The sequence below is a fragment of the Peromyscus californicus genome, unplaced genomic scaffold (assembly GCF_007827085.1).
Source record: "Peromyscus californicus insignis strain IS unplaced genomic scaffold, ASM782708v3 Scaffold_9__1_contigs__length_137607984, whole genome shotgun sequence".
In the NCBI taxonomy this organism is placed as follows: Eukaryota; Metazoa; Chordata; class Mammalia; order Rodentia; family Cricetidae; genus Peromyscus; species Peromyscus californicus.
Window position 1 is genome coordinate 4,820,578 of NW_026294617.1, and position 12,834 is coordinate 4,833,411.

At 38.0% G+C, this 12,834-nt stretch overlaps 1 protein-coding gene across 5 annotated transcripts in view; it reads right to left on the minus strand.

The window, feature by feature from the left end:
- Positions 1 to 12,834, minus strand: part of Naaladl2 (N-acetylated alpha-linked acidic dipeptidase like 2) — a 1,340,311-nt gene that overhangs the window by 904,313 nt on the left and 423,164 nt on the right. The gene's annotated exons all lie outside the window — the stretch shown is intronic.

Genomic DNA, 12,834 nt, shown 5'->3' on the forward strand with positions numbered 1-12,834 from the left:
TTGCCAAGCCCTGCCTTTCCATCTGGGTTTGTAAGTGAACCCTGTGATAAGGCAAACCCTGTTTGCCTGTTCAGCTGCTGTTTACACTATGAAGTGGGTATAGTTACAGAGAACACATCAGCTACGGCTTTCGCACACCTTGTGAATGAATTTGTGAACTACATTGTGGTTTTACCTGCAGATGATGTCTGTCCAAAAATAAATTGTGAATATTTTGTTCTCGCTTACCCCCACAAAAAACCCCAGTCCTGTTCATTACATACCACCCAAAACAAAATTTTGTGGTTAATTAGGATGCTACATTTGATAAGTAGAAGAATACTTCCTCAGACAAGGACAAAAATCTCTTTGAAAAATAGTTCGATGCCTAATTCATCACCATAATGTACCACAGAGCACTTGGCTCATGCTGAACACTGAATACGAGGAGAAAGGAATATTTAGAGTCCCTGCAAACACTGTCCTCACTTATTCCCACATCTCCATTGTAAACATTCAGTTTTTCCCGATCATGCTTTCTTTAGAAAGCATTCTAACCTGTGCTACATTTCGAGAGAATGAATTCCATCTGGAGAATGCTCCCCAGTGACAGACCTAATCTTCGGGACTCGCACTGAGCGCACAGATGAAAAGAGCCCACTGGACTTTCTGTTTCCCAGTATTTCGAACGACAAAGATGGCGGCTTAGCACGGGGTTCCTTTCTTTGATTTTGTTTTCCAGCTCTATGGACAGCCACAGTTAGCTCTCAAGTTGGATCTCATTGCCCCTCACTTCACACTGCCTCCTTCTGTACTTAGTGTCCGATCCAAACCTGGGCCTATAAAGACCTTTAACCTCCATCCCTGCGTCCTCCGCTCTTGTTCCTGCTCACAGCATGCCAGACTTTCAAGCCACCTTTTTAATGCCAGAATGTTCCAGGGCCTCATCTCATGGGATTTCCTCTTGAAACAAAACTTTCCCCTAGGGGTTCACTGACTTCTTTCGTCATGTGGAGCTCAGGTCAAATATTTTATTCTAATGATTCTGCCTGAAATCCTGTCTAAACACCAGGATTCTCACACCCTCAGTCTCTGTCTCATGATCCTCATATGACCCTCATGAGATGATCATGATCTCATGATTTGCTTTATAAAACTGATTACATGCAGATATGTACTGTTACTAACTCACTGTCATATTCCCATTGCAAACCCCAGAAGAGAGATATTTACATTTTTCATCATTGTATCAATATACACAACAAATGGTGCCCAAAAAACAGCTAGTGGATGAATACATAAATCACAGTGTTCTCTCAAATTAAACTGACTTCTACCTCTGGCCTCTACATGCATGTGCACACACATGAGCATGCAGACTTGCAAGCAAATTTACACACACACACACACACACACACACACACACACACACACACGGAGGGAGGGAGGGAGCAAAAAAGAAAGAAACCTCTTAGTATTTAGCTAAGTGATAATGACACTGATCACAAGATTTAGAAAGATTTTCAAAATCACATTTCATTAATCATACACTCTTCTGTGTTCCATAGCATTCAAACAGGAAAATGGCTGTCTGCAACCAATATCTACTATTCAGTCAATGGCATTTCCCAGACAATCATCAAATTAACAGTAAAGGTGGAAATCAGGCTGTGGAGAACTCAGGCAAAATGTCAGGAAACAGGAACTACCAATGTAGACTTCAGCATCAGAACTGAGATGTTAGTTGAAGAGCCTGGCTTAATGAAAGTAGAAGAACGGCTCAAGTTTCTCTGTGATGGTCTGTTGTATACACAGACGGCGTTTAGTTGTTGGTATAAAGGTGACAGAAAGAAGGCTGCCAGTGGGGCCAGAGCAACACAATGACGACATACAAGGAGGGGATGTGGGTGTCTGTCAGGGTCAGCTGGTTAGCACTGAGACTGTCCTATGGAGTGACTGGGTAAATTCGCACCACTTAATTTTGACATTATTAGAAACATTTGCCTTTTCTAAGCAGTCCATCCAATGCAAATGTAAGAAACAATGTAGCTTTCAAATGGTATCAAATTTTACACTCTGGAGGAGAAAGGGGGAGGCCATTTCACCAGACAGCATTAATAAAGTCATCATCCTCAGTTGTCCTTCCCATTCTTACCACCAAGCATCTTTGAACATAAGACATTCCAAAGAAATGCACTATTTTCTTTTTAATTATTCTTCAAGTACATGCTGTTTAAAAAATTATGTTGTTTCCATGTAAGTCACCACACCACTTTTACAAAGTTCTTCATCCCGTGTTGGTTTCATTTTTCTTTTTGGGGGGTGGGGTGACCTTTTTGTTTTGTTTTGTCTTCCTCTCTCTCACTCTCCTTAGTTAGTTTAATACTCACTTTGAATGATGGTTTGGTTATTTTTTATGTTTCATTCTTTTTTGATGAGAGAGAGAGAAACAGAGAGAATGAAGTTGGGTGTGTAAGAAGATGGGAAGGACCTCAGGAGAGTTGGGAGGGGATAGAATATGATCCTAATATAGTGTATGAAATTTTTTCATTAAACTTAAAAAAAAGAAACACTCAGAACACAAGTAATGAGACGAGAGAGAGAGAGAGAGAGAGAGAGAGAGAGAGAGAGAGAGAGAGAGAGAGAGAGAGAGATGAGATTCTACTAGGGACAGGAAAAGGCCCAAGATTGAAGCTTACAAACCTAAGTGCACTAGGGATTACCAGAACCCACCAGAATCTAGCAGAGAAAGCACGTAATGCATTCTCACTCACAGCTCTCTTAAGAATCTAACCATATTAAATCCTTGATTTCAGAATTTGGGGCTCCAGAATTGAGAAAGAATCAATATCTGTTATTTGAATATCAGGTCACATTTGTAGTTATTTGTTACAACAGTAATAAGAAACTAATAAGCCTAACAAAGAAACTTGAAGTGCAAGCATGATTATTAAGAAAGTGGAAGAGCTCTCCCAAGTGTCTATACACCTGTGGAAAGAATTGTGTAGGTAGAGGAAGAGTTAGTTGAAAAAAGATAGTTGAGAGAGTTGGATGTTCTAGATTGTCTACTATATGCACTGAATGTAAGCTAGAAGGGAAGAATAGGAACAGAGTGAGCAGCTAGCAGCCATATGCTAACAAGATGTGATAACAATTGAGACTACTGTGACCTTGATGGAAGTGGTGAGAAGCAGTCTGTGGGAGCCCAAGTTGCTCAGGGTCAGCGAATCCGAGCTTGCTTTACCCAGCAGGGCTGCATAATGGGATGCTTTTGCCACAGGCGTGTTTACCAGGTGTTTGAAAGGGTCTACACTTGACTGTACAGTGTGCTTTGATCTTGCAAGGGTGAGGTCTTTTGCCTCTCCCCTTGGCATATTACAAAAAGCCCTTTTGAATAAAGCTCTAGGTGGCTGGATATTGACCCAGGGCCCTCCCAAAGCTATCCTGTGTCTCTGTCTTTCTTATCGTCTATTTGTATCTTTCTACCTAATATTTCCTCATTCCTCTCTCCTCCACTCAAGAACCCTTTGAAAGCTGGGAGGAGGTTGGAGCCAGACTCCCACAGCAGACAAAATATGGATGCATCTGGAGCAAGTATTTCCCTATTGGCTAAATAAAAACCTTGGGGAAACTTGTTTGTTTGAAATATGGAACTCAAGAGAATTCAATTCTGTAGAAATACAGCAAATTATGGACATTACTAAATATAGTAAGAGACAGGGAGCATTTCTTTTGTCTTATGTGTCTAAGGTTGGTCAGGAATGAAAATGGCAAGACGATGGCAATTAGCATAATGCCCATAAGAGATCCCTGAGGAGGCTTGGGCAGGAGATATGACCCCGGGCTGACCCTGAGACACCGCAACACTAAGAAAGTGAGCACAAGAGCTGGGGTAACTGAAGACTTTGGCAAAGACAACCGAGCAGCAATGCCGAGGCAAAGGAGGCAGTCCAGACCAACCTTAAGTCCAGGGAGGAAGGAGGAAGGCTTGGCCAGCCCTGCTAACTGCTGCTCACGGGAGAGAGCTGAAAATCTACTAACAGATTTCTGTGTGTGGAGGGAGCTATAATCCCTGAGAAGAGCAATATTGGTGACTAACTAGGGCAAACCCTGGGGAGAACAGGCTTAGGATGAAATAGAAAGAATTAGACAAAACAATAATTTAAAGGAGTTTTGTTACAGATAGGAGTAAGATAATGGGATTCTGGGTTGTTGATTTTTTGTTTTGTTTTTTTGGAGTGTGAGGGGACTCCCAGAAAATTGTGAACGGAAATTTTATAATTCTCTTGAAGAAATTATCCATACAAAGTATAATACTAGATTTAGAAAAATGAAATTCAGAAAATCATATGGATAAGAAAATAATTTACATTTCAAAATTATGAAAGAAACATATAACTTAATCAGAAATGAACAAGAAATATTGAAAACTAAAAAAAATGGGTTATAATCTAATAGCTATTTAAGTGTATGTAGTAAAAGACAAGGTCACTGAAAACACGCAATTGGTTCTTTCAGATTTTAGACCTGAGGACAACTTGCATGGGACCAGGGAAAAGGAGGATTACTTTAGGAGCCTCTTTGACAAGATTAAGAGGGAATAAAATAGAGTTTCCTTATCTTTGCAATTAAAAGTGTCTACAGACAAGACGTTCTTTAATAAAGTAGACTTATTGTACTTAATCTCAAAGTCACATTCACAAGAGAAATACAAGGTAGCTGCCAAAGGAAAAGTACTGGGAAAAAAGAATAATGAAAGCCGAACGTCAAATATGTAGGGTTTTTGCAAAAACTCTGGGGTTTTCCAGAGTAACATGCTTAAACTCAGGAAATTTTAGCACATTTTTCTAAATAGGAAACAAATGTTCTCAAAAAATGATTCAGTAGGTTGCCAAATCCAGATTATGAGAACTAACAAATAAAGAGAGAAAAATTTGCATGAAGAAAATTGCATTAATAATACAAACCTTTCATCTGTGTTTCAACTTTCCAATCAGTAATTTTCTATGTGGTAAGTTTATGGCATTTAATTATACAACCATGGTTTTTCTTTGAAGTACTTTATGTAGGTTTATTTTTGAAGATATTGTTAGGTTGTTATATATTATGACTTAATTTTAATGGCATTTTTAAAATTAGACACTAGACCAACTTTGATGAGCCCAGTGTGTCATTCTGTGTTCTTAAATTCATGCCTCCACCTACATTACACATACAGCTTTTATTTAAAACTTGGGCACAAGTTTCAGAAGTGACATAAAATAACTTTACAGCTACACACATGTGAATCCTCTTATGTCGAGTGATTGGTAGTTCCAATTATACTATACTATATTTGCTCACAATAAATTCATATTAAGAGCAAACTTCTCCTTTTTTTCTTATGAGGACAAACTATGCTGTTCTTAAATTATGCAAAAGTTTACAATCAGCTAAAATCCCCATTTGTACCTTCCAGCTGTAGTTCTCAATACTTTCTTCACAGGAGTCTCCTTCAATGGCTCATCCTTTCTCTGTATCACATATGTTCAAACACTTAGACACCAAAAGTTATGGCTCATTAATGGAAACAATGTAGTTATAGTACTGAGTAGAAATAACACTCCAATAAACATGAAACATAAAATCTGAAGTGTAATAGAAGTCCAAACGAAATGTACTCAAAATGATGCTTTCCTGTCATTGCTATGGCTTAGCAGGACAAAGAGGGATCTTTTCTAAATGATGCTGCCAGAACTGAGGACAGAGAAAGGTAATATCTATCTACCTCATATGCATCAAGTGTTGTTTTGAAGCTTGAATCATTGTTAACTGGCTAAGCTAAGGTGGCAGCCTTTGGAGGTAGAGTCTTTATGGGGTAATTAGGTTTTGATGTATGTGGAGGAGGTCTGAGCTCCCATAGGAAGAACAGGTAGAAAACAACTTAATCCCCAGTGCAAGGCCCCAGCATGGTGCCATTGTCAAATCAGAAACAGAGCCTTTCCTGTGATCTGATTCTGCCAGTGCCTTGAGTATTCTGCTTAGAACTGTAAACAATAGATGTCTGTTCCTTAAACCACCAATTATGGGAGTTTGATATGGTAGCCCAAGTTAGCTAAGTCAGGACCCAGATGTCTCTTCTCCAAGGCATCTTCCATTGTTCTCATCTCCTAGGAGATTGCTTGTAAAACACAATGTAATGAAAGACAGCAATATGTCATGTCAATTCTCAGTCTGCGAAGTTCAGGCCATTCACAGTGATTGGAGATACTCCTACAGAAGTCAAGACTAAAACCTCGGCCACCCAAAATGCTAATGGCTGTATCTATACAGCAGTATTTAAAGAAGACAGTGCAAGTGAGATCATACACACAAATTTCCCTTCTCATTTGTATTATAAATCCCATCATTGTGTATGTATTTAGGCTCGTTTACTAGGAGGAAATTTAACACAATATTTTATGGCAACATATTATAATAAAAAAGAGCAAAGAGGGGTAGAGACTGGTTAGTCTGGAAATAAAGGAAATGCAGGAAACAAGAGGAAGAGGAAAGACAAATTAAACCCTTCAACTTCAACAAGTGAAGAAAAATTGTTTTGTTTTGTTCTAAGGGAGCCACAGAACAGGAAAAGAAATTTTATCCTGATACATAGAAAGAGAAAAAATATTATGTAATATTTTTGTGGAAAATTACATACCATTGTGCTATACAATATGTATGATTAAATTTAATCTTATTACATATTACATTTTCATACAATTCTCACCATATATATTTTATTCCCTTCAAGGAACTTAGTATTTCTCTATTACTCAATCTTAAATTAATTATCTGTATAATTTATTTAAAATATTTTTACAAACAGCTTAGTGTTATTTCTGATTGTGTGCATACCTTTGTGCAAGTGTAGATTCATCTGTCTAGACTGGTGCATGGGCACCTGTGTGTGCCAGTATGTGAGGCCAGATGTCAATCGCCACTGTCATTCCTCTGGGTTCGTCCACTTTGTTTACTGAGACAGAGTCTCCACTTGGCCTGGAACTCACAGTATAGGCAAAACCTACCTGCCATTAAACTGCAGGGGTCCATCCCTCTTCTCGTCCCCAGCCCTGAGATTGCAAGAATGCACCACAGCTCTTAGGATTTTTATACAGTGCTGGGGAATCAACTCAGGTCCTCATGCTTTCATGGAAAGTACTTTACTGATTGAGCTATCTTCTCAAATTTTAATATTTTTATTTTTCCTAGGAATATTTTCTCTATATTAGGTATATAGATATCTCTTTCACTTTCAGTTTTAATGGTCTTTGTAAGTGAAAAACGGGGAAGTAACAATTTAGCCCCCACTAGCCAGATATTACTTTGATCTGATATTTTTTTAATCAAATATTGATTTGATATGTTGACCAAAAATGTTCAAAAGTCTTTCTTATTAAGATATTTATTACTGAGAAATATAAATCATTTATTAGAAATGGAAAGAGTTATTTATAATAGAAAAATACACCTGTGTCTCAGGAAAATATATTAATATACATTAACAAAAATATATAGGGATGACAAGTGAATTATATAATTTTAAATATGGAAAAAAATTTAAATTATCTTGATACTGGGATTATAAATTACTTTGAAAAGACAATGAATTCCATATACCTTGTCTCTTATTAAATGTACATGAATACAGAAAACTTCATTCTGAATCAATCTACTGGTAGTCCATGAATGGTATCTAGAAGTCCATATTTCTCTGTATTTATACTGAAATATTAGAATACATATATAGTAAGCAAATATTTTATCTGTCATCCATAATTTACTTCTTTTAATTAAATAATTGATAAATCTGTAAGTTTGGGATGAATGTATTGCATTTATATTGAATTAAATTTGTTACATTTTAGGTTAGACATTCTACAGAAAGCAGGTTGACACAAAAGACTGAAAGTGTTCTTAAAATGCATTGGATGACATTGGATTTTTTTCACAATTGTGAATTTCAACAAGCCAGCCATTACTGCACTCCTGGCAGTTGAATAAGATGTCCAGTTGTCCGAAAAGATCACATCATCCAAGACAGGTGCTCCTTGATTCTACTAATAGAAATAGGACACTTGTAAAATATTAAACATATTAAAAAAAAACAACTGTGTTGCAAAGTCCTTCATTTATGCACACTGCTTGTCAAGGTTATCTTTCTAACTTACGTGTTCACCTTAGTGATGCCTTTACACACATATAGATTGCCCTTACACCCAGAACCTCAATATAATCTCTTGAGGCCAATTCTTGCCCTAACATGCCATTCCCACAAAACGCCTGCAGTGGTATCACATGTGTTTTGTCACCCTGAACATTATGGCTGCTTTGCTATACCCCTGCTGCAATGCAACCTGTCAATTTGGCAGGCAAGAAGGCCAGGAAACCCCATGCTGCCTTCTTGTCCCCTATGTAAGTATTTTAACTGGGCACATTAAGTATCAGTGGGGGAGAGAGGAATGGAGAGGCATTGATATTTAGTTCTCATGGAGGAGCAAAATCATTATGAGACCCTGGTGCCTTCCACAAAACCATCTCTTACAAAATGTGGTTAACAACTATGAAATGTGCTCATGTTCTATCTGTTGAATGGGCACAAAGTCTAGACGGCATGGGTGCATATGTGTGGAGAGGAAATGAAAATAGTACACAAGTATCTATTGCATCTGAACTGTAGCTGCCCTTGCAAGTCTACCGCAACAGCAGGCTGAAAGCCTGACTTATGCCGGCTCAGAAAAGCAGTCATCACTCTGTCTAGTGTGAACCAGGGATGTATGATAAGTTGATACATGACGTTCTCCAGATGCTCTGGTCACGCCAATCCACCTTTGTAAAAGGGAAGTCTTATCTTGAATACTCTCCCCATTTATTTGATTAGAAGATGAAGCAGATCTCACTTACTGTGCTTAAATATTCCTCTTCCCAAGCAGGATGTCGTGAATAAATACAACACTAAAACCTAAGTACCGAGAACCAGCATCCAATGTATAGTAGACTATCCTTCTTTTAAAAGTATACATTTTAATATAATGCCTAAGTCCCATGACTGTTCAAAATCACAAAAGTGGCAAAGGCCCACTCTTTTATAAAATCACACACACACACACACACACACACACACACACACACACACACACACTCACACACCCCTACCAGCTATACTATAATATGGTTGGGAGACAATCTTTGCTAACAGGTAGACGTTGAAGACTGAAACAAAAATTTAAGTTAAAAATTTTTGCTTATATATTGGACTGTGTAAAAACTCCATGGAACTCTATCTTTATGTAGATTGTATCTGTGATATGTGGGAAAGTTCCAGCAGATGGCAAATGACAGCCCTCAGACTCAGACATCCTTGGAGGCTGGGTACGCAGCTACTCACAATCCCAACACCCACAGGCTGAAGCAGAAGTACCACATGTTTGAAGTCAGCCTCAGCTACACAGAAAAGTTCTGTCTCAACTCCCAACCCTGAAAAAAATGTATACTTGCTTCTCTTTGTTGTCTCTTTATTTCCTGGTTTGCTGTGGGATGGTCTGTATGTCAAATGTGTTGCTGATTGGTCAATAAATAAATCACTGATTGGTCAGTGGCCAGGCAGGAAGTATAGGCGGGACAAGGAGGAGAAAAAGCTGGGAAGTGGAAGGCTGAGTCAGAGAGACACTGCCAGCCGCCATGATGAGAAACAGCATGTAAAGATGCCGGTAAGCCATGAGCCTAGTGGCAAGGTATAGATTAATGGAAATGGATTAATTTAAGCTGTAAGAACAGTTAGCAAGAAGCCTGCCACGGCCATACAGTTTGTAACCAATATAAGTCTCTGTGTTTACTTGGTCGGGTTTGAGTGGCTGTGGGACTGGCGGGTGTCAGAGATTTGTCCTGACTGTGGGCCAGTCAGGAAAACTCAAGCTACACTGGTTGTCACCAGTGACAACTCATTGCCACACTCATTCCCGCCAGATGAGCTCCTTTATCACAGATCTAAATACAATGCAACTAATCAACCATTGGCTGAGACCCCGACACCTCTGAACTGAAATAAACCAGTATAAATTGATTATTACAGGTATTCTGTCAAAGGGATGTAGTATTAACTGACCCAATAGCAAATTCATTTGGTACCATTAAATTTATATGTAAATCTACTTTAATGAAAAGTTCTAAACTTGAGTTTCCTTGAGCTGAAAATGTCAGCTGAAGGATCTCATACTTAATGATGAAGAACACGAATATATGAAAGACAGATGTGGGTTTGAGCCCTGACTTTACCATTTAATTCCAATATTGCCTGACAGAGCCTTCTGTGGAAGAGGAAATAAAGGATCATTCTCACACAGTGGATGTGACTGTTAAATCTTGCCATATATACTAGTGTTTATCATTATCTTTAATAAAAGTTCAGCTAGGACTAGTTATGCTTATTGTCACTCATAATCATTATCATTGGAGGTGAATGTCTGCTTAATCTTAGTGGAATAATGTAATGATTTGAGGGTGAAAAATAGGGAATATTCACTTCTAAAATACAGTCAGAAAGTTTACTGCATTTCATACAGTTTTAAGAGACATTTAAGTCATGAGCTGGGCGTGGTTGGTTACACTTCAAATCTCAGGTCTTCGGTTGTGGGTTAGATGCCAGCCTGGACTACAGGAAACAGAGGAAGAAGGAGAACAAGGAGGAGGGATTTGCCAACAGGAGTGAAGGAAGAGAACTAAAAAGGACTTAGAAGTTCATAAATGTGCTTTAAATGTTATTTTCTTCTTAGGTCTTTTTATTTCTCTATTAAAATAGAAAAGATCACCAAAAATACCATTAGAGAATGCCTAAAACAAGAAATGTGTTTCTTTTTGTTTTATTTTATTTTACTTTTGATGTAACTGAGGATTCTCCCCAGGGTTTTGTTCATTCTGGATAAGCAAGTACCACTGAGCAATATCCCAGTTCTTGCTGAATATTTAGTTTTGAGACAAAGCCTCACAAGGTTTCTTAGCCTGGCCTTGAACTCACCTCGTAGCTCAGACAACTCCTAAACTATGATTTTTCCTGCCTCAGCTTTCAGGATAATTGGGATCACAGGTGTACCACCAGGCCTTTCAAAGTAACATATTTCTTAACTCACATGTGTGTCTGGTCTGCAGAAAGATGTTCAGACATTATCTTTAAGCCATCAAACATTTTAGTTGCTCAAATACAACAACCAAGTGTTTATTGTGCCCACTCTATTTTTTATTCCTTTGGAATTCTTCATTTTGAACCTATGTACAAATCTCCCTGGCCTTAGAACAAGAAAGAAAACACTTTCTGACACCAGATGCTGAAGATCAATAGCTATTTCCCAAAGTATATAGCATAATTAAAATGTGTAGCAGGAATAATTTTCTCTTCAAACCCTAAGGCGAAGACTAGAATTATTGACTGAGTCAATGTTATGTGATGGAACATTTTTTATTATGTTTATGGATAATATAAAGAAGTTTATGTCCTTTACATGTAATTTGTTAGGTTAGACACACCAGGAAGAAAATACCCTTTACATCAACAAAGCTTCCATTGTCTAAAAACCTCTTTAAGTGTATTTAGTAGAGATAAATCTGTACTGTCAATAATCGCGTTTGGTCACCTAAAATTCAAAGAGAAGGTTAACCATCAAAACATTCTTGAATTTAGCAGAACCCATTCACTTCAAACTACTTCTGCAGGGCTTTATCACCTCTAATGAAAATGCCTGGAATGTAGGCAGGATGAGATTATCATGAGGCAGTGAATGGAAGTAGGACGAGTGGAGACAGGATGAGCTCTGGCAGAAAGCTCTGCGGACAGTGATTGCTTTAAGGCTCCCTGAGAAAACAAGTCTATCACCTATAAAACAGACTATTCAAAAATCTCATTCTTTCTAGTAATAAGATTTAGTAGTTGCTAATTTTTACATGTGGATAAATGTGGAAAACTCGTAAAACTTTCTTAGATTGTTCTGTTTTCCTTCTTTGCCAGGTCATTTAATGGTACACCAGGAAACTATGGTGATCAAGAGGCAAACAAAAATACATCTTGATTAAATTATAGCTCTTTCCATTAATGATGTTTGATTAAAATTTTGTTTTTTAATTTTCTTCTTATATTTTTATTTTTTAGATTACATATTGAAATTTAATTTCTGCTTGTCTTTAAATTTTCCTTAAAATATACAAATTCTGCCTATGTAGAAGTCTAGAACTTATCACTTTGTTCCACTAGGTAAGCAAAAACTTCATCCTCAAAAAGGAGAGGGAAGAACATGGGTAGTTTCCAGAGAAAGCAAGAACATATTACTTGCAGAAAAGAGGTAGAGGGGCATGAGGAATTACCTCATTTCACTCTTGGAATGCCAAGAACGAAACCTACATAAACAATGGCAAGCTTTGGAAGCTGGGAGCTTCTGAGGTCTCCCCATTTCTTTTTGTCATTGTAGGAGAAACCCGCAGTCAATACAATGCAGTATAGAGTCACTACCACCAGGGTATAATGGCAGCATGGTAGAAGCCGAAGAAGATTCTGTCATGAAAGTTCTCAAACTTCCTTGACTCCTACACGTCAGGTTCTGTGACTAGGTATGACTTCATGATCACAGTAGGTTTTCTAGAAGGTGGCTATTATGAGTGAAAACTAATAAGTCACGCAGTTTACTCTAAGGTGCCACAAAGCAGATATTACAGAGAGTATACCAGTTCAGAGGATAAATGTGGTTAAACTATGTTACTTTGACAGGCCTGGTGGTACACACCTGTGATCTCAATTATCCTGGAAGCTAAAGCAGAAGAATCAGCACTGCAGAGGCTGTCTGAGCTGCACAG